Below are 21,275 nucleotides of genomic sequence, written 5' to 3'. Positions count from 1 at the left end.
AATCAGCCATATGATTTTGTTTTTAGAGCTGGGTCTGTGCCCAGAAGGGGTTCTTTTTTTTTTTTTTTCTTTAAATTTTGTTACTGTCATGTTAATGACCATACATTACATCATTAGTTTTTCAGAAGGGGTTCTTGGGGTTCCTTTCTCAGGACTAGAACCGCCCCTGGGTGAGGACGGCACTCTCTTTGGGTGTCCTCCCATTCACAATATCGGTTTCCGGTTTCCTCTGTCAGAGGAGCTCTGTGAGAAGCGAGCAGGAGCCTCCCAGCCTGAACTAGAATCTTCCACCTCCCCTGGGACCAGTGGGCTTTTTCCATCTTTATACTTCTGACTTACCGCCCCTGCTCAAACCCCACCTTCCAAAACCTCCCACACTCAAACGTGTCTACTTTACATCAGTGAGAAAAGATATGCCAGGACACAATTGTACAAAGGATACAATTTGTCGGGTCTTCTACCCTGGAAATAAGCTATGTCTCCTTCTTGCCAACTTTTATAGGATCTGAAGAATCTTGGAAGAATAGGTTGATAGACAAGATTGGAAATAAACAGCCCCCCCCCTTTTTTTTTGCAAGAAGTTCATGCCTCTCTTCGCCTGCTGGGCTGGCCAGCTACATCTTGAGTCTTCTGAGCCAGCACCTGTCACAGATTCTTGCCCCTGGTAACCCACAGGTCCCCTACTTGTTAGACAGTCACACACGGGATAACTCTGGTTTCACTTCACTGAAAATTGTTGACACAAAACCCAGCAAGACATCCAAAAGACGAAGAAGACATAGCAAGACGAGCCACAATAATGCAAAGCTTGACACTATGGGTATGACTGCCAAAAGCAAAATGAAAATGATCCGAGGACAGAGGTTTTCAAACTGTGCTCCTTGGAACCCACAGAGCTCTGCAGAACCCCTGCGGGGGGGGGCTCAAGATAAAAACCTGCTCTCAGCCACAGGCACTTTTTATCTGGTTTGTAAATGAGATTCAGTAAGATTTTGTTGGGAAAAAAAAATTATGATTAAAGTAATTTAAAATCTCGAGTCTATGAGACTAAAGGCACCAGCTGCCCAGAAGGACTCTCTTCGGCCAGGTACCACCCGAGGTCTGCACGGGGCAGGGAGCGTATGCACCTGGGCAGATAAGGAGCTTCATGCAGGTAAGAGGTTTAAGCCTGCCTGTGCTTCTGGATCTTTCCCTGTGGCCCTTTCTCTGTCTGCAACACCTTCTGATCTCCACTCCCTGAATCCCACCTTTGCCTCTTGGGAAAATCCCTATAAACTCCTGCTAATCCTTCCAGAAGCCCTGTATGCCCCCCTTCTCGGGGAAGCTTCCCGGGACATCTTCTGGCTCCACCTGTCCCCAACCGGGCCCCTGCCCACCACTCCTCCTGACCCACGTGTCACAGCCCCCATCACACCACGTGGCAGCTTCCGACAGAGGTGGCTGGTCCCCCAGCTAGACCGTTAGCTCTGGAGGGTGGGGACCATTTCTTTAATCCTGCTCTCCTCCGCCATGGCCAACACAGCACCAGCGGGTGCAAGATGATCAAAACATTCTACTCAATTGTTTTTTCTGCCTCCAGATGTGGCGGCGGATGACAATGCAATTGCACACCTCCGTCTTGGGCTGACAGCATGCATCTGTGATGCTCATCCCCACAGGGATGCCATGGGGGCGGGGGGTGGGGTGGGACGCTGAGGTTTGAATTTCATTTTTAGGTTAAAAAAAAAGCTGTGATCCTTAGAGTCAAGTAAAGTTGTCTAAATGTAAACATGCATTCTCTGTGTCTGGAACCAGAGTGAGATGAGACTCCCCAAGTGATCTCTTAATACCAGCGAAATTACATTCAGATGCCTTTGCCAGGCAAAGATAGATTGCCATTTGCACGACGGGCTTGCACTTAAAAGTAACTCGGTTCAGAGAGCTGGAAAATTTATTACGACAGGGGAAAAGGGGAACTCAAAGGGGTTCACGGTATTTAGTCTACTGATAAGACCGTTTAGGAACAACAATAATTACCTCCAAGAATTTGAAGGGTCATTATAAGGTCATTAGGAGGACACAGGCCAGCTGGACCGCATGCACTCAGACACCAGAAACTGACTTAAAATACACCAAGAAGAGATGATCTAGGTTATACCCCCGGCGCCTCCCGAGGCGCTCAGGGGACCCGCAGCATCACCTGGGAGCCGGTTGGAATTGCCAATCCTCAGGCCCCACCCCGCCCCACCCGGGACCGGCCAATCAGAGCCTGCGTCTTAACAAGCTCCCCTGGGACGCGCTTGCATATTCAAATTAACGGGGCACTGGCCACTGTGCATCCCTCGGTCCTGGGCCCAGGGCTTAGGGCCAACAGCAGGAACTCCTGACCCCAGACAGGACGGAAGAGTGCAGGAGGCTCCCCGGGGAAGCCCGCAGCCCTCCTGCCCTCCTGCCCTCCTGCCCCCCTGCCCCCCTGCGATGTCCAGGATCAGGAGAGGCAGAAGTCTGGCCCGGATCCTCTACAAGGCAGACGGACCAGCTTCTCGACGCGCCTTCCCCGTAACACAAAATGCCTAATGGCTAAGCTCCTGTACAGGCAGAGCTGAGAGAAACACACAGGGTTTTCAAAAAGCAGTTGTCTGGCCAAAGCACTTTAAACCCAAGCTATATCTAAATCTGTCCCGTGGCTGCCCTTGCAGGAGATTCAAAGATAACACCTCAGCAATTTCCCAGGGCAGGAGCCAGGCTGTCGAGCTGGAGAGGGAAACCTCCTCCCAGGGAGCACCAGGGGGCGGGGGTGGCCGGCTGGGCTCCCCAGGGCTCAACCACCTGCAGGGGCTGGGAAGGGGAGGGTGGACCTGTGCACCCGGAGCCACGCCGAGCCTGGAGAGGGGCCCTCGAAAACATCAGGGCAAGGGGAGAGGGGCAGCTCCTCTCTCTCTGGGTGGGAAAGTGTGTTTCCTGGCACGGAGGGTACTAAGCAGAAAGCAAATGTATATTTGATGACATTTCTCTGCATGCAGCCTCCCTTCTGAAGAGCCAAGTTTGAACAGAGCCTGGTACAAGAGCAGACCGGGGCCAAGGAAAGGAGGGGGGAACCGACCAGAGAGGTTAGGCTGGCGCCTGGAGGGAGTGGGCTGGGGCAGAAGTGCAGACATTGACCTGAGTCCCTGCCATAGCCACCCAAGTTCAACAAAGTTTCCATGGGCCAGGCTCTTGGGAAAGGAGGCTTGGGGCCCAAGGGAAACTGGTTGAAAAGGGACTCAGCACTGAGAAATGTCCCTCTGTACCTGTTACCACTCCGAACTCCTACTAACCTTACCGGATATAAAAGAGAGCAGGATATGTGATCCTTTCCTATTAACTGGTCAAAGGAAACCAAGTTGCTTCCACACAACAGGAAAAATCTAGCACAAGGAGACAACCAATGCGTTACTCTGACAAGATCACATATCTGGGTATCTGCCATCGTGTGGAAAGAGAGATGTCGCCAGATGACAGTTCACGGATATGGGGTCTTGGGGATGCAGCCCATACACATAACTCTGTCCCTCTTAAGAACCCAACCCACACACTTGCATTTCTCTCTGGAGTTATAACCACAAATGCAATTATGCTACGTGCTTGCCACTCTGCTGGGACCATAGAGGGGGTTACTCAAGCAGCGGGGTTCAGAGAAGGCTGAGCATAACTGAACGCACCCCTCTCATCCTTCTGGCCCTGCCCTGATCACCGCTCTTGTCATCTGACCAGCCCGTCCCGGAGACTCAGACGCTGCTGCAGGACGCAGAGAGTGCCCCAGGGCCCGTGGAGTCCCCTGCCACCTCCTGTACCAGGCCCTCCCCTCACTGGTCCTGACTCCAAGGGTGTGCAGGAGCTCAGCTGTCTTCCTACCAGAAAGTGGCGTGTGCTGGAAACTGGAACCTGCGTGGACTCCAGGGGAGAGAGCCAGGGCTTCAAGGTCAGCCGGGGTCCAGCCTCCCACTCCATTCACACCACCGGCGGATGGAACTCACAGGAAGACTCCCAGCATCTGTGCACTGCATCCTTGAGCTCCACGCCTTTCAGATGGAGGGAGCTAAGATGACTTCTGATCTACTAAGGAAAAGAAATAGATGAAAAAAATCTAAGAGCCCTAGAATGTGAAACTGGTGGAAACACACACGTGCATGCACATACACACTTTTTTGGGGGACAAAAATTCTAAGTGTGAGATTGGGCCCACTATAATTCCATTATCCAAATATCATGGTATTAGTGATTTCTACCAGACAGAACCCCAAATGCGGAGCTGGAGGGACTCTTCAAATCCAGCTGGGACCCAGTAAGTGGCCAATGCTCCAGGCAGAGCTGTGTCCTACTCAGGACGTCACAGCCAAGCGGGGCTCCACCACGAACAGATGGGCTGCTTCCTGCGTGGTAAGGACCACCCATGGGATTCCGAGACAAGGTGCTGCCCGGAGCAACAAACCCTCACTCCAACCTGCAGCAATCCAGAAATGGGGACCATGGAGGCCACTCCCCATGCAGACCCAAGAACAATCCCCTCCCTCCCCCAGCAAGACAAGGAGGGCTTTTGGAATATCCTGCATTCTTTTGAGGGAAGGCTCAGGAAGAATTAATCCTCAAATCTGGAGGGCAATGATAATATTTTGAAAATGACTTACTTTATTTTTCTTCCAAGTGGCGCAGGTGAGAAACACAGGGCCTGATGTGTCTCACAAAAATTCTCCCGTTTATCTCTGAACACCATTTCCGTTGGCCCTGTGATCAACCTCGATGCTTTCGTGACTTTCATCCACAAGCTCTCCAACACGGACACGGAGCTGGAGACGGAGTCCCTGTCAAACAGTTGTTGGTTAGTGGAGAGAGCCGACGGCTGGGGCTTCAAAAGAAATGCACAACTATCTTTGACAAATACCTGTAATCGCTACCATTTTAAGAGCATTCTCTGTGCCCTGCGAGGGGCTAAGTGCTTTATATTGGGCCGCTTTCGTTCTCATTAGCAACTCTGCCAGGGAGAGCAAGTGCTCCCATGGTGTAGGGAACAGGCACCCTGCTCCAGTGACTTTCACAAAATCACACATGCTGCCTCAAAAAAAAAAAGGATGCTTGTTTTTACTCTCCAGGGACCTCTATCAGTCACACACAGAATCAGACCTTGGACATTCCTTGCAATTTTAAAATAAAGGAAGATACACCCTTCTGTATGGGTGCAGAGGGCAAAAAGAAGAGCCCCAGCCCATGCCATTCATCAGAGAAAGGAGAGGTGCAATTTGCACAGAGGAACCCCTACAGGTTCTCCCCTCCCTGTTTCCAAGCAACCAACTTGAAAAAGCATCAACTGGGCTCAAGAGGAACCTTTGAGAGCTTCTTTAAGAGTGTTCTGCATGGTGGAGAAAACAATTAGGATCAGAAGACACTACAGTTGCTTTTGCAAATGCATCCGAACACACCCTCTACAATTTGTTCTATTGCACTCTTCTCCAACCCGTCTCTGTGACTCTGAAACTAATATCTCTTCCCACTACCAAATTTACTAAATAATGTAATAAAAGGTAGCCTGGCCCCATGCTGTGTACAGAAAGCAGTCTGAGCAGTCCCTCATTAGGTCTGGCATGGTCTCACTGCCTCAGCAGGATGCTCAGGCGTCACACATTTAGAACACCTCTGAAGGGCCCCACGGTGCTACAGAGCAGCCAGGGAGCCCCCTCCCGCCACACACCATGCCAGAGGTCCTGTAGGGAGCTCCGCTGCAAGTTGACCTAGGACCCCGTCACCAACCACAGGCTCCCTTTATTCTCCTGAGTGGTTCATGTGGCCTTGGGACAGGTTACAATGGGCTCTCAAAAACTAGCTGTCCCTCTCCTCCCGCTCTGCGCCCCAACACCTGGAGTCTGGGAATGCACGGGACTTCCCGAGACCCAGGGCCGCAGACCCGGAGAGGAGGAAGTGGCTGGGAGCTGTCCATGGTGGCGCCGCGCCTGGGCACGCAAAGCCGCCGGCTTCCAGCCCCCGGGCGCACCCGGGATCACTCTCCAGACCGCCGGAATGGAGAGCCTCGCTCCCAGGCTCACCATCTCCGGGGTTGGGGCTGCAGCCAGGCACTGGCTCGTACATCAAAAGGTTACTTTCAAAAGAGAGTTCTCACCTGTGGGCAACGTTGGCTGCGCGGAGCAAGACTCAGGACCTCAAACCCGGCTGCTGGAGGCGCGCCTGGGACGGCCGTGGCGGTGTTCGACCCTTGGAACGGCGGCGGTCGCTGAGAGCTGAGAGTCTGCGGCTGAGGACCTCGGGCGCACTGAGCTCCTTTCTCAAGAGCACATGCGTGCCGCCGGGTCCGTTCCAGGAGATCTCTGGCCCTCGTTCCCAGAGCGGCGAGCTGGAGACCTGGCCACAACCCTGGCTCGCATTCCGCCAGGTCTTTAACCTAATTTAACCCTTCTTGGAGCCGACGTCCCTTGCCAGGCACCACCGAACCCTCTCCCAGCAATGCCGGGTTTGGAGTCTCAGTCTAAACATCAACAGGGGCCGTCATGTCTATTAACATTGAATTGCACTCCCCCCGCCAACACACACACACACACGCCGCGCGCCCCAGCACGCCGCTGGGGAGCCCCGCGCTCCGCCGGAGTGCGGGAGCCGGAGGCAGCGGGAGGCCGAGGGGAAACCAGAAGGAAGACGGTGCCGGGGCCGGAGCAGCAGGGCGCAGACCTGTTGCCAGGCGCACGCCCACTAGCGCGCAGTGTGAGCCGACTCCCCGGCGGCTGGACTCCGCGACCTGACCCTCAGAGCGGTCCCTCATGGGCAAGCCACTGTCCCGGGCGCAAGACTCCCCCTCCCTCAGCCACTAAGAAGGGGGGGGGAATCTACGGAAAGCAGCCCCCCCACACACAGCGCTGGACGCGCTCCGGGGACACCCCGGCACCTGCGGCTTGCAAAAGATCACACGATCTCGGAGAAATCTCCCAGAGGACAGTGACAGGGGCGTGTGCCCGTCAACAGACGCCCAGACGGACGGACAGACAGACCGACAGAGGCGGACCGCAGAGCACAGAGTGGACGGACTGACAGAAGCCGAAGACGGGTAACCTTTTCCCGTGACCCGTGGAGGCGCCGGCCCCGCGTTCTTCCCTCCCCTCCGAGGCTCGGGCAGTCAGCGCAGCCCGGCGCGCCGGCCCGGCCCTCTTACCTCGCGGTCGGGAGCCGAGGCGGCGGCACGTCCCGCGGGCCAGGAGCGCGGCAGCCGGGGCGGGCCCGGAGGCACAGCGACGGGCTCCGCGAGCTCCGGGGACGTGGGCCGGCAGAGGGGTGGCTCGTCCGAAAAAGTGGGGCTCCGCGCGCGGCCGCGCTCTGCCCGGGATGCCCCTGCGCCTCTTGCGCCCGCCAGGCCAGCCCCACCAGCCCCGCCGCGCTCTGCTGGCGCTCGGCTCGCGCTCCCAGGCGCCGGCCCGAGCGGCGGCTTTTATAGCGCGCGGCGGCTCTCCGCGCAGCGCCGGCCGGGCTGGCTCCTCCCCGGGGCCCCAGACGCCCGCCCCCGGCCGACCGCCCCTCGCCGAGGTGGGGCGGGGGCCCGCGCCCCGTCCGGCCCCGGGCGGGCTCTGGCGGCCGCTCTGGGAGGCGCAGACCCGAGCCCGCGGAGCCGGGGCGCGCGGAGAGCCGACCGCCGCGGCCGGGTGAGGGCGCTGGAGCCCAGGGCGCGGCGAGCCGCCGGCGCGAGTTCTCGGCTGCCAGGGGCTCGGGTGGCCGGCGCGGGCTTATGACCCCGCTCCGGGGGACAGGCGGTGGAGGGGAAAGTCCTGCATCTGCCAGGCTGACCGCGACATGGGGTTCAGGGCTGTTAGGTCTCAGGATTCTTTTTTTTTTTTTTTAACTTATCAAAAAAGAGTGGCCTTGGAGAGGGGTCCTGGTATAGGGGACCCAGTGTTTCTCCAAGAGCAACACGTTCAAAGAGAACTTCGTTCGCAACCAGAGTCAGACATCCCAGGTTATGTGGCTGCAGAGAAAGGTCTTAACCCCTCTGGGTGTCAGTGTCCTCATCAGGGAAATGGGTTCTCCGATGCTTCCTCCCGGGACTGGTAGGATGCCTGAAATGAGGTGGTAATAGTACAGATACCTAGCACGTAGTAGGTGCTCAACAAGTTAGAATCTTTCCGGCGTTGTTCTCCGTAACTGCACAGACCAAGGTCCTGGGGTCAGAGCACACAGGTATGCCTGTTGTAGATAGTTCCCTGCTTAAGGAAAGTGCAAGTAGAAAGAGCCTGTGACGGGTCCCTGGGGCACCTGGAGTCTTCTCTCCATTCTGCCACTAACTTGCTGGATGACCCAGCGTCATCTACTTCCCCCTCTCAGGGTCTCTGTTTGCTTGTTGTTTGTAAAATGAGGGCTTGGATACCAGTTCTCCACTTGGTCCACTTTTTAGAGTTTACAAAAGCCCTTTCACCTGGCTAGCTGGAGCCTCCTAGAATGTCCATTTCTTCCTTCCTTCCAGCCAGCACCCCGTGAGAACCAACTCTGCGGGCAAGGTCCTCATTCTAGGCAGCACACATCAGCCCCATGAATCCACTGCCAAGGGATAGTCAGGCAGAAGCTGCTGGAGCCTGTTTCTGTCTTCAGAGCTGGGACAGAGCCCTGATTATTTGGCTAAACGAGGGAAGCCCTGCATTCCTGTCCAGGCCCTTACCAGAAAGCTGGTCTTGACCCTCACTGGGGTCAATTAGAATCCTCAGCCTTCCTTGACTTCTTGAAAGGCAGCCAGCTGGGTCTTATGGCAAGCATTCCTCCCCCACCTCTCCTTTCCAGCAAACCTAGATGGGACCCGCCTATGTACCCTCCTCACCATACCATAATTTCTGGTTCCCTTCCTTTCTTAAGGAGGAACCCCAGACACCAGGACCCACAAACACCTGGAGAAGGCCTGGCTGAGCATCTGGCCACACAGAGAAAGGTCAGCTTTGAATCAGCCTTGCTTGGAGCACGAAGAGCTACAGGGGAGATTTTTCCCCACTCCCATCAGCAGAAAGTAGATCTGAGGCCTGCAGGGCATGTGCTCTCTGCTGAGGGGCCTGCTCTACAGACACGGAGACACAAAACAGTGAAGAAAGACTCTTGTCTGGTGATGGGCTCGGAGAATGACTTAGTCAGTCATGTTTTCTCGAAGCACAGAAATACCCAGCACATTCCTCTGGTATCCGGCTCTCTTTATCACAGACCCATGCCCAGGGGAGAAAGTGAGGCTGATGGATTGCAAACAGGCTCCACATGTCTGAACTCGGGCTCGACCCAGCTCCATCAGCCCTTCCAGGCGGCATGTGGTGGACGCCGTGCGCCAGGCAACCCTTTGTGGCCCAGTGTCAGCAGCGTTGGTCTGGTGGAGTGACTACCAGACTTGCCTCAATGCTCAAGAAGGGCTGTGTTGGTTTTCTGGTTCTTATCAGAATCCCCAGGGAGAGTCTCCAGACAGAAGAAATGGTGCTACTGCACCCAGAAAGCCTGCCCTTTTGCCTCAGGGGGAGGTGAGATGCAGTCCCTCAGCCACATCCTGCGGACTGAACGGCCTGTGTGCTCGCGGCTCCCACAAGCTGCCCGAGTCCGGCATTCTCAGTCGGCTGGTGGGGTGCAAGCCTGTCCCTCAGAGTGGAAGTCACTGCCGTCCACCTGCTGACCAGCAAAGCCCGTCCCTGGCCTCACAGCAGCCTCCCTGTGAGAAAGGCTGGCTACACCTGTGGCTCCGTCCCCCAAGCATCCAGATGAGGTTTTCCCAGGAAAACGGCAGGCAGACCCGAAGAAGGGGGAGCATGGGGGGAGGGGGACCCCACAAAAAAATCAAAACAGCCAGCCGGCATCCAAGTCCTGGGAGAAGAGGCTCGCGAGCCACGGGCGTACTTAAATTCCACCAACAGGGGTCGCCCTTGGACACCAAGCCCGAAGCTGGCTTGGGAAAAAGGGAAACTCCCAGCCTGGGCCCTGGGGCCTGATTTCCAGGACTAATAGCCGCTCAGTTCCTGTTTTGTTGGATACAGATGAGGTTGCCCGGCCAAGAAGAGAGAAGTCCTTAATTTTTCTGGTGAGTGGAGGTCTGTGTTGGAATTTGGGACGGGAAGTCTTAGAATAGGGGCCAACCACTTGCAAGCTCTGAACATGGATTTCTACATCTCCCTCTCCAAACTCATCATCATTGCCATAGAGAAGGAACATTCTTTCCCGTGTTTTTTAATATCTGACATACTTGTGTGTCAGATGTGATGTTTTCACATCACGTATTTCTTTTTCCTGAGTGCAAAGATTATGTGTGTCCCTTGCAGGAAAAAAAAAAAAAAAAAACTTGGAAAATTCAGAAAATGGACAAAGGAGAGATCACCTCATTGCCAACCTAATGTGTGTATATTACCAAAAGTTTGAAAAATACAGAAAAGCACAAAGGAAAAAAATCACTGCTACTCAAATCCATCTGTCAACTTGCAGTAGACAGCCAAATATTCTTCCCCGTGTGTTACAGATGCATGAATGCGTATGTGTAAGTTTTCTGTAAGTAGTTCACTGTTTAGCCCAAAATCCTTTTCCTCCATCAGCTTGCACATCCTGGAGAGCAAGAGCCGAGTCCCCCAAGTTCACTCCTTTACCTACAACAGCCCCTATGGTGTCCTGCAGAGAGTCTGTCCCTACGTAGGAGGCATTTACATTGTGAATGAATGGATACACAGAGAAGCATTTTTAGTTAAAATAATATAATGGACTTCATGGGAAAAGAAACCCAAATGGTTCATAAACATTTGAAAAGAGGCTCAACTTTGCATATAAACAAAGAAATGCAAATTAATGCTACACTGAAATACCTATCCGATTGGCAAAACTCCAGAAGTTTGATGTTATTGCCTTTGTCGGGGAATCTGGTGAGAGTGGAGAACTTTGCTGAGGAAAGCTTAAACTGGTATAATCTCTGAGGGCAGTTTGCCAAGATTTATGAAAATATATATTATATTTGACTCAGCAATTCCACTCCCAGGAATTAATCCTATAGACGTATTTGCACAATGTGTGAAATGAAGTGTACAGAGTTCTACACAGCAACTCTACTTGTAATACTACAAAACTGGGAACAGCCGAAACACCTAGTAATAAAGCTAATTAAATTATGTTACGTCCATGCAGTGGAATACTATGCAACTATTTTTTAAAAAGGAATAAGGATACATTTTATATACTAAAATAAAAAAAATTAGGGGCACCTGGCTGGAAGAGCATGTGATTCTTGATATTGGGGTCATGAGCTCGAGCCCCATGTTGGGTGTAGAGATTGCTTAAATAAATAAATAAACTTTAAAAAAAATAAAATAAAATAGGGGAGCCTGGGTGGCTCAGTCGGTGAAGCGTCTGCCTTCGGCTCAGGTCATGATCTCATCGGCTGGGAGTCTGCTTCTCCCTCTGCCTCCGCCCTGCCCCCTGCTCATGCTCTCTCTCAATCTCAAATAAATAAAATCTTAAAAAAATATATATATATAATAATTAAAAATTCAAGTGTGAAGCAATGCATACAGCAAGCTACCATTTGCACAAAAGAAGGGAAAAAGGACATATGTTTGCATTCACTTATAGATGCTTGAGAAATCGTCTAGAATGATACAAAACAAACTAACAACATGGTTTCCTGTCTGTTCTGGCGCGGTTTTGGTGGGCGTAGGAAGACGAAAGACAGGAATAGGAAATAGACTTTTCCTTGTATGAGGAAAAGTCTATTCCTTTGTACCTTTTCATTTTTGAACCAAGTATAAATTTATTACCTAGGAAAAAAGCAATTAATTTTTAAATGGCAAAAATATCACATTATATATAGTAATAAGCCCTTTTTTCACATGACAATATACCATAAACACTTCCCCAAGACTTTTCTTTTTAAGTAAATTCTACACCCAGCGTGAGGCTCGAACTCTTGATCCTGAGATCAAGAGTAGCACACTCTACAGACTGAGCCAGGCAGGCACCCCCATTTCCCCAAGTCTTAAGTCTTTTTGAACATTAGTTTTAAGTGGTATACCATTTCTTAATATGGACATAATTTATACAACCAACCCTCTATTCTTGGTTCTAGTCTTCTAAATAAGGCTGTTATTTTCAACATATTTGCACTTCTCTCATCATTTCTGCGGGAGAAATTTAAATTTGCACCATCTTACAGCCAAGTTACCCTCTAGAAAAGTTAGACCAAACTCCACGCCACCGATCCCCACAGGAGAGGACCTGTTCCCGTGTCCTAATGCCTAGGATTGTTGTTTTTAACCCATTGCTGATATGGTTAAAAAAAAAAAAATGTACCCTATTTCATTGGAGTTTTAGTTTCATTTCTTCTACTTCCAGCCCAGTTGAACACTAATGTGAGCATTCATAGTCCTTCCCTTGGAAACTGCCTGCTCATGGAAGAGAACGTATCGCGGGCTGATCACGCCAAGGATTTGTGAGCTCAGTAGATGTTACCAGAGAATTAATGCGGGGGGTGCTCTAAGTCTCCGTGATGTTGGATAGTGTCCTGGCGTGCCAATGAGCCACTGCAGGTTTATCCAAAGAAGACATCCAGATGGCCAACAAGCCCATGAAAAGATGCTCCATGTCACTCATCGTGAGGAAATGCGAATCAAAACCACAATGAGATAGCACCTCACACTCATTCGGATAGCTACTATTAAAAAAAAAAATCATGGATTTTTTTCTCCTGAAAAAAATCAGGATGTGGAGAGACTGTGCACCACTGGTGAGAATATAAAATGATGCAGGCTCCATGGAAAGTAACATGGCATTCTCAAAAAAATTAAAAACAGGGGCGCCTGGGTGGCTCAGTCAGTGAAGTGTCTGCCTTCAGCTCAGGTCATGATCCTGGGGTCCTGGGATGGAGCCCCACATCAGGCTTCCTGCTCAGCGGGGGGTCTGCTTCTCCCTCTCCCCCTGCCCCTCCCCCTCTGCCCATGTGTGCCTCTGTCTCATTTTCTCTTTCAAATAAATAAATAAAATCTTAAAAAAAAAATAATAAAAACAGAACTACCATATAATCCAGCAATCCCACTTCTGGGTATATATCCAAATGAGCTGAAAGCAGGGTAGGAAGAGATATTTATGTGCTCATGGGCATTGCAGCATTATTCCCAGTAGCCAAAAGGTGGGAACTACCCGAGTGCCCATCAGCGGATGAATGGATACACAAAATGTGGTATATGCATACAATGAAATATATTCAGCCTTAAAAGGAAGGAAATCCTGACACCTGCCACAAGGTGGAAGAACCTCGAGGACATTATGCTCAGTCACAAAAAGACAAATACTCTATGCCTCCTCTTCTATGAGGTACCTAAGAATCAAATTCAAGGGTCGAAAGCAGAATGTGGCTGCCAGGCGCTGGGGGGACAGGGGAAAGGGGGAGCTGGTGTTTACCTGAGAGAGAGTTCCTGTTCTGCAAGATTACAAAGTTCTGGATATTGTTTGCACACCTAGGTGAAGATACTCAACACTATCAGCTGTACCCTTTAAAATGGTTAAGACGGTAAATTTTGTGCTATCTGTATTTTACCACAATTTCAAAAAGAAAAGAAGCATCACAAAGAAATGAGGGCTAGAGTTTTCCTTCCAAAACGGACGATCTTTCCCTACTCAAACCCCTCCGATTTACTTCTCACTTGGAGCAAAATCTGGAGCGTGGATGCTGCTGGGGCCCGAGTCAGTCACTACACCGCTCCCTCAGCTCTCCCTGCTTCTCCCTGTGTGCTCAGCACACCAAATACGCTCCAGCCTGAGGCCCTTTGTCCTGGCTGTGTTCCTTCTGCCTGAAACGTCCTTCCCACACCCTGCCCCTCGCCAGAATTCTGCGAGACCCCGTCCCTGACTTCATTCGGGTGTTGGCTCAAAAATCGCGGTGAGAAAGTTCCTTTCCATCCTCCTCCATACTTAGTCTCCATCACCATCACTCCCAGCCCATCCGTTCACCCTGATTTATTTTCCTTCTCTTTTTTCCTTTCTCAGTTGTCCTCATACCACTGGAGTGTGAATGCCGATGGGTCAGAAATACACTCATTTTATAAGCTGCCGCCCCCCTATGCCTAGAACAGGTGTCTCCATAGAAGAGTAGGCACGCCATAACTATCTGTTGACTGAATAAACTTTGATTACTTCATTATAGCATCAGTTTTACAATAACACATTGACAGTGGGTGGATATAGTAAACGTTATTTGTCTTCAATCCTTAGACATTTGGGATCTTTCCCCAAAGATCAGCTAAGTCGTTTCGACTCCATAATTGCCACTGGAGTCGGCAGTACCGTGACTGCCTTTCAGGAAAATTAGGGCACTGCTCCAAAAACTCCTCATCTGTTTTCTGCACGGAGAACAGGAAGCCACCCTTCAAGACTCAACACGAACGTTGCTGCCGTGGGGATATCTTTCCTGATCTCTCCCACCCTGAGTCCTCATGGAAGCCGGTCGAGCATTCTGTCCTAGGAGCACAGCAGTGCACATGCCCCTCTCTTCTCTGCCCCCCCCACCTCCGGCTTCGTGGCACAGACGCATCTCTCCCATGTCTCTGTCCCCGGGGCGAGCGCAAGGACAGACTGAGGGAATGCTCAGTAGATGCCGAAGTCAATAAATAACATTTCTCCCCTGAGATTTATACAATACGCCCAAAGAGAAAGTCCCCGCATGAAGAATAAATATAAACCACACTGTTTCAATACTCCGTGTAATTCCTAGACAACCTAGAAGTGCATTTGCTAATACCCTTAGCTACAACGGCATCCTTCGTGGTTTCTATGGCAACATACTGAGCACACCGATCACTTTTTATGATGCCACAAAACCTTTGTCTTCTTTCCCAAATTATAGAAAGTGCACCCGTGTAGTGATGGGCTGTGTTTGACCCGTCACTAGTGAGTCTCCATTCTTGAGCAATTGCCTTCCCTTGGATCGCCTCTTGGACAGAAAGGAAGGGGCTAGACTCATCTGGCTGTTGTGGACTGAATGCCTGAGCCCCAGGGTTACAGATGTGCTTCCTGTGGCCCACGAGGTGTGTGGATGTGTCATAAAAATGTGACTGCCTCCCCAGGACACTGCTACCTGTCTTGCTTCATGCCCCCTCCCCCCCATGCACTCACAATGTCTGTAGGTGTCAAGGGGTGTTGGCACCGTGACTAAGTCCAACTGTTTGCATGGGGTGTTGAAGGAAGACGTCGTCACTGGATATCTGAAGCAAAAAGCTGGATCCATCACTTGCTAAGCAATGCACACAGCAAATGCTCATCTTGTATAGAGTGGGAAGTGTGGGGCTCAGGGATTTGTGGATTCTTATCAGTGGGAGTTTTCAGGGATTAAGTGACCTTTTGCAAAGGAAGCTTGGTCCCTTGGAGCAAGGCTGTTGCCGAATGGCCTTCAGAAACTGTGTACTAACTGAAGAAAGTTGTCGCTGATGGATTGGGACAGCTTTAAAACCTGTGCGCCTCCTTACTGGTTGTTGTGGCCAAAAACAGTGTTTTCTCAAACGGGGAGTATAGGAACTATTCTCAGTAGGACCCCTTTTTAACTTAAATGCCAAATAACCTAGCTCAGATGTTTTCAAATGTGAACATGAATCAAATCAGATCACCCATAGGACTTGTTAAAACGGACTACTGAGTCCCCCGCACCTCCCCTGCACCGCCCCCCCCCCCGCCAGTGTTTCCGATTCAGCAGGTCTTGGGTGGGTACCAAGAATTTGCACTTCTAATGAGTTCCCAGGTGAGGCTGGCCGCTACTGGTCCAGAGACCACACTTTGAGAACCACTGGTCTAGCACGACAGGCTTTGTGCTTATTTGCCGGTTTAAAAAATACTTAACAGTAAAATACAATGAGTCTAAGAATTGGGTAAATGGATTTGTAAAACAGTTATTAATCGCAGCCACATGTGGAAAATAATGGTAAATACATAAGAAAAACAGAAGAGTTACTCCATCGACCGATAAAGAAAGGTCAGAAAGTAAGAATTTTAGTACATAGCACAGTAAATGGTGCCATTTCCCCCGGAGGCTCCCAAGAGGCTTTTTACTAATATTCCATTTCTCCCGATGATACTAGCTAGTGTTTTGGGGGAGCTCAGTATGTTCCAGGCTTCTATAATCCTCACATTAACATTACGAGGGAAGTACTAAACCATCCATATTTTGCGGGTGAGGACACGGAGGCACAGACAAGTGCAGTGCTGTCCCCGTGACTTACAGCTAGGAACCGGTGGCAGAAACAGTCAAGCGGCTGGCAGACAGGCTCAGCAGGAGGATGCCGAACCACTCCCCCCTCATCCGCTCGGAAACCGAAATGCTTGATTCCCTTACTCACATCCGCGGCATGTTTCTTGTTTCCTTCATGACACATACCATGGCCAGATTATTTTTATTTGTTCACCTGTTTTTGGTCTGTTTCCCCGCCTAGAATATAAGCTCTTGGAGGATAGGCGCTTGGAGTCTTTGCTGCTGCATCCCCAGAGCCAAGCTGAGCAGGGCGTTTGGGGTCATAAACGTTGTGGAAGGAAGAACAAATGGATGCATGAGTGAATTCTGTACATCATCCAGCTTGAAGGATGAGATCTGATTGAAAGACTATCTGTGATATTTTATTTTTTTCTAGTGGCCACTAATTATGCCCTGAGTGTTCTTGTTTTTCAGAGTTGTCCCCCTGAGTCTCGCACTGGGAGGGACAAAGGTCATCTTTAAGGGGCCGGCAGACTGTGCAGAAGACAAGTGCCCAGCTCGGACAGTCTGTTCTTTATGTTTGTCTTTCCTTAAATTCCTCTGGGAAGTTGATGGCAGGGGCATGGCTGTATGAGGGAGTCCGAGGTTCCTTCCCAGATGGAGGCTGGTGTGTCTCGGGTCCCCTCTGAGGAGAGAAGAGGCAAGGGACTCTCATCTTTTTACTTTGTATTCTCCTGGTTGGCTAGACTCTTCCCCACGCATTGGTTTTGGAATGAAACACAACCGATAAACCGTATTAAGAGGAGGAGAATTTGTGACACAGGGTTGGGCAAACGATAGCCCATGTGCCAAATCTGGCCCACTGCCTGTTTTTATAAATCAGGCTTGATGGGAGCATGGCACATCCCCTCACATACGTGTCTTTGGTGTCTTCAGGGCAACCCGGCTGCTGGAGAGACCGAGTATGGAGACCACGTGGCCCATAGAGCCGATCTGACCCTATAAAGAAAACATTTTCTGACTTCTGAACTAAAATCATTTATCATAAATTCTTTGCAGGTTTTCCCCCATAGGAACAAGGTCCCAGGCAACAGTTAACAGAGCTCGGTTCTCTCTGCCTCTGGGGAGGGGAAGGTAGCCACTCGTGGTATCTTGTTCCTTGATCCAACAGCTTACAGGCCTTGTTCTGTGCATCCACAAAAAATGCAAGATAATTGTTCAGCTAAACACCAAAACAAACCTTTTCTATCATTCCCAGGAATACAAAGTCTGCTTGCATGTCCGACAAGGCTTAGAATAGCTGGAGGTGGGGCTTTGTTTGAGGCTGGACGGCAGACTGACTACCCGGCTGGATTTTTCTTCTCAGCACCTGGTACCGCTTGGCATATTATACATTTATTTATTATTACCTGCTGTCCCACTTCTGCTGGAGCACATGCCTTACCAGGTTAGGGGCATAGTCAATGTGATTTATGGGTAAAGAGCATGATACAACCAGATGTTGGTGCTATTGGATTTATGCATTTATCGATTTCTTCTTGTGGTTTTGAGAAAAAAATATTTTTATATACTTTAAATCTACTTATTAAGGTAGTAATAAAGGAAAAAAAATGCCCATTAAGGCTTACCCAAGTATATTAAGACCATCAGTCCCACAAATGACGTCATGAAGAGAATAAGAAAGCCAGGAACATACCAAGAGGCTGTATTTGCACCATATGAGATAAATAAAGGATCAGTGTCCAGGATATATACATAATCCCGTGAAGAAGGAGAAGATAACAATCTGTCAGAAAAACGGGCAAGAGTCACAGACAGACATTTCACAACAGAGAACTTACAAAGGGTCCATATGTTTCTGAAACGTTGCTTCTGCTCCTGAGTGATCCGGGATTAACATCTCGCATCCACTCTTTAGGCAAAAATTCACAAAGTCCCAGGATGTCAAGTGTGGAGCTCTGGGACTTCTATCCAGGTTTGGCTGGGGGAGGGGGGGTTCAGAGATTGGGGCGCTGACTTTGGAAGTGATGTTGCATTACGTGGAAAGTTAATCTCCTCTGACTCAGCAGGACTCCAACTGGGGCCACGAGTCAGCATCACCTAGAGAGTCTTAGAAACACACAACCCGGGCCCCACCATGGACCTACTGAGTCAAAATCTGCATTGAGTTGCCCACTGGAAGCTCCTGGGGAGCCTTAAAAAATCTGGGTGCCCAGGCTACCCCCCAGACCAGTTAGATTGGAATCTCTGGGGATGACATCCGGGCATCAGCATGGTAAAAATCAGCCTCTCACTGGGGCTCCTGGCTTGATCTCGGGATCATGAATTCAAGCCCCAACTTGGGCATAGAGATCCCATTAATGAGTGTCTCAGGTAATGCCAACATGTAACCACGGTTAAGAAGCAGCAACCAGAAATCTCTCATATCACAAGAAGTACAAAAATATGTGGGGTTTTTAGTTTTGTTTTGTCTTTTAGATTTATTTGTGTGAGAGAGAGGGAAACAGCACAAGCAGGGGGAGCGGCAGAGGGAGAAGGAGAAGCAGACTCCCCGTGGAGCAGTGAGCACAATGCGGGGCTCCATCCCAGGACCCCGGGATCATGACCTGAGCCGGAGGCAGATGCTTAACCGACTGAGCCACCCAGGCATCCCCCAAAATATGTTTAATAGCAAAATCTGGAAGACAACCTAAATATCTCCAGTCGCAGATCATGCATGGGCATGCGCACACGCACACACACATGCACACATTCCCACTACAAAGGAGAGACAAGAATGACTAATAGGAAGCTCAGGATAGTGGTTACTGTGCAGGTGCAGGAGGAGAGGCCATGTGATTGGAGGGGAGAGTGGGTTCCTAAGACCCCAGTAATATTCTATCTCTTAAGTTCAATAGTAATACGGGTGTTCATTCCCCCCACCCCCAAACTATGAAATTATGTTTTATCCACCATTTGGGGTAAAATTTTTTAAAATGTTTTAGGAGTGCGTCTTTCACGTAAGTTCGTCCGAGATCCCTAATCTTAAACGCCACCGACCCACCCCAGACATCCTGGGCTGCTGTCCTCCAAGCTGATCCTCTCCGTTCGTGCGGAGTGAGCAGCACGTGGAGAAGACCCACCTCTCTGCCCTCCCCCCCCGGGGTCTCTTTCACTCCAGGCCCCACCTCAGAAAGTTCTGGATGGGCTTGACAGCCGCTGAGGGGTATCTGGAAGCCCAGAGAAGGGAAGCATGTGGGGAATTGGGAGAGGAGACAGTTTGTGAGCCCCTGGGCCGGTTTCCACTCGTACCCAGACAGAGCCAGACAGCGTGGGGAGTGAGCAAGCTGGGACCAGCCAGACGGTAAATCATTTAGCAGCCGACTACTGATTAAGTCCCACTGTGGTGAGGGCACGGGCAGCATAGATAGGCTGTCTTAACCTGGAGCTTACCAAGTGCTCTCTGCTGTGTTCTAAACCCAGACCCCAGCCATGCCTTTAATGAGTGGGTCCAAGTGCCCATTACCTCCTGCAAAACGTTTCTACCCCCAGAATTTCACCCGATCCTCCCGTGACTGGGCAGGCAGTGTTACTGCAGGTTGGAGACGAAGAGCGGGTTCAGGGCAGGTGAGGAGTTGTCCCAGGTCACGCGGTTACCATGGCACCCAAACTCAGCGCCAGGCCTGCTATGTCTCTGTGGTGAGGGCTCTTCCCACGGCCTCCCCTGATGTTCTGGGCCTGTGAAGGCATCCGTGCTCCGTGCTCCAGCCCGCACCTGCAGGAACCCCCGCCCTCCGCAGAGAGCAACCTCCGCCCAACCCACGCCCCTGCCAGGCCCGCCGGTGGGTAAATCCGAGCTCCTTCCGCTCTCCCAAAGCCTCACTCAGTTCTCAGAAGTTGAAAATACTGGTTTTAAAAGAACCTGTGGCTACCATGTAATTCAGTGTTTTTAATCGTCCACAATCACTGATTCCTTGGAGAGACTGCTGACACTGTGGACCTTCTCCCCAGAAAAATGCCCATAAGTAAAGATTTCCAAAGTAGGCCATGCAATTTCAAAAGGGTTGAAGACCCCAAGATTCCGGCTAACGGAACTGCAGATCAAGTACGGTGTTTCCTCCAAATATTAAACACAGAATTACCATGGGATCCAGCAATCCCCCTTCCGGGTATTTGCCTAAAAGAACCGGAAGCAGGGATTCAAACGGATATTTGCACACCCATGTTCACAGAAGCACTGTCCACTATAGCCAAAGGCAACAAACCACCCAGGCGTCCATCAGCGGACCAGTGAATGAACAAACACAATGTAGCGTATCTGCACGCAGCAGAACACTATTCAGCCTTGAAAAGGGCTGAAATGTTACCGTGGATCAACCTTGACAACCTTACCTTAAGTGAGTTAAGCTGGGCACAAAAGGACACAAACGTAGGTACTTGTGTATGATTTGATTGCATCTGTGTGAGTTATTTACGGTAGTCAAATTCATGGAGACAGGAAGAGGAATGGGGGCTGCCAAGGTCTGGGGGAGGGGGGATGGGGAGTTAGTGTCTAGGGGGACAGGGTTTCAGTATGGGATGATGACAAAGTTCTGGAAACAGATGGGGGTGACGGTTGCACAATGTGAACATACTTCATGCCACTGGGCTATGTGCTTAAAATTGGTTTAAAAGGGTGAATTGCATGTTACATATATCCTCTCCTGGCTGGTAAGGATTAGGGACAGGGCTAGGCCAGGCCGCCTTGTTGCAGGGCTGCGCCCGGGCCCTCTGCCATGGAACGCACCCAGTTGGGCCAGCTCCCGGAGGAGCAGCTGTCTTCCCTGAGGAAACCCTGGTGGGCGGGGCCTCAGGGAAGAGGCGGCACGGGAGGCGGGCGGCATGGGACTTGCTATTCATGGCACTTCCGCTTCGGGCTTTGTAGGCCTTACACACGAGGGGATGAGATCCACCCAGGTTGCCTGTCCCCTCCAGCCAAAGCCACATTCTCTCAGGAGTGAGATAATGCCACCCAGCGGGGTCCCGGGACCAATGACAGCAGGGAAAGATCTTGCAGGTCCCATCCCATAGGCACTTCGCATGCATCCTGAAGGATGGGCTCAGGCTTTCCTCTGCAGAGACC

General features: G+C 50.9%; 1 protein-coding gene across 2 annotated transcripts in view; it reads right to left on the bottom strand.

The window, feature by feature from the left end:
• Positions 1–21,275, bottom strand: part of CEMIP (cell migration inducing hyaluronidase 1) — a 196,156-nt gene that overhangs the window by 126,570 nt on the left and 48,311 nt on the right. The window contains exon 2 of one of the 2 annotated variants that reach the window (XM_073882175.1): positions 7,172–7,393. The gene's annotated coding sequence lies outside the window, so the exon portion shown is untranslated. Of the gene's footprint in view, positions 1–7,171; positions 7,403–21,275 lie in introns of those variants that run through there. The other variant, XM_025893245.2, reaches the window with a different exon arrangement.

This window comes from Callorhinus ursinus, unplaced genomic scaffold (genome assembly GCF_003265705.2).
Source record: "Callorhinus ursinus isolate GAN/ISIS: 27379988/994484 unplaced genomic scaffold, GSC_fseal_2.0 scaffold45, whole genome shotgun sequence".
Lineage (NCBI taxonomy): Eukaryota > Metazoa > Chordata > Mammalia > Carnivora > Otariidae > Callorhinus > Callorhinus ursinus.
This window is presented reverse-complemented; position numbering and strand designations above follow the sequence as displayed.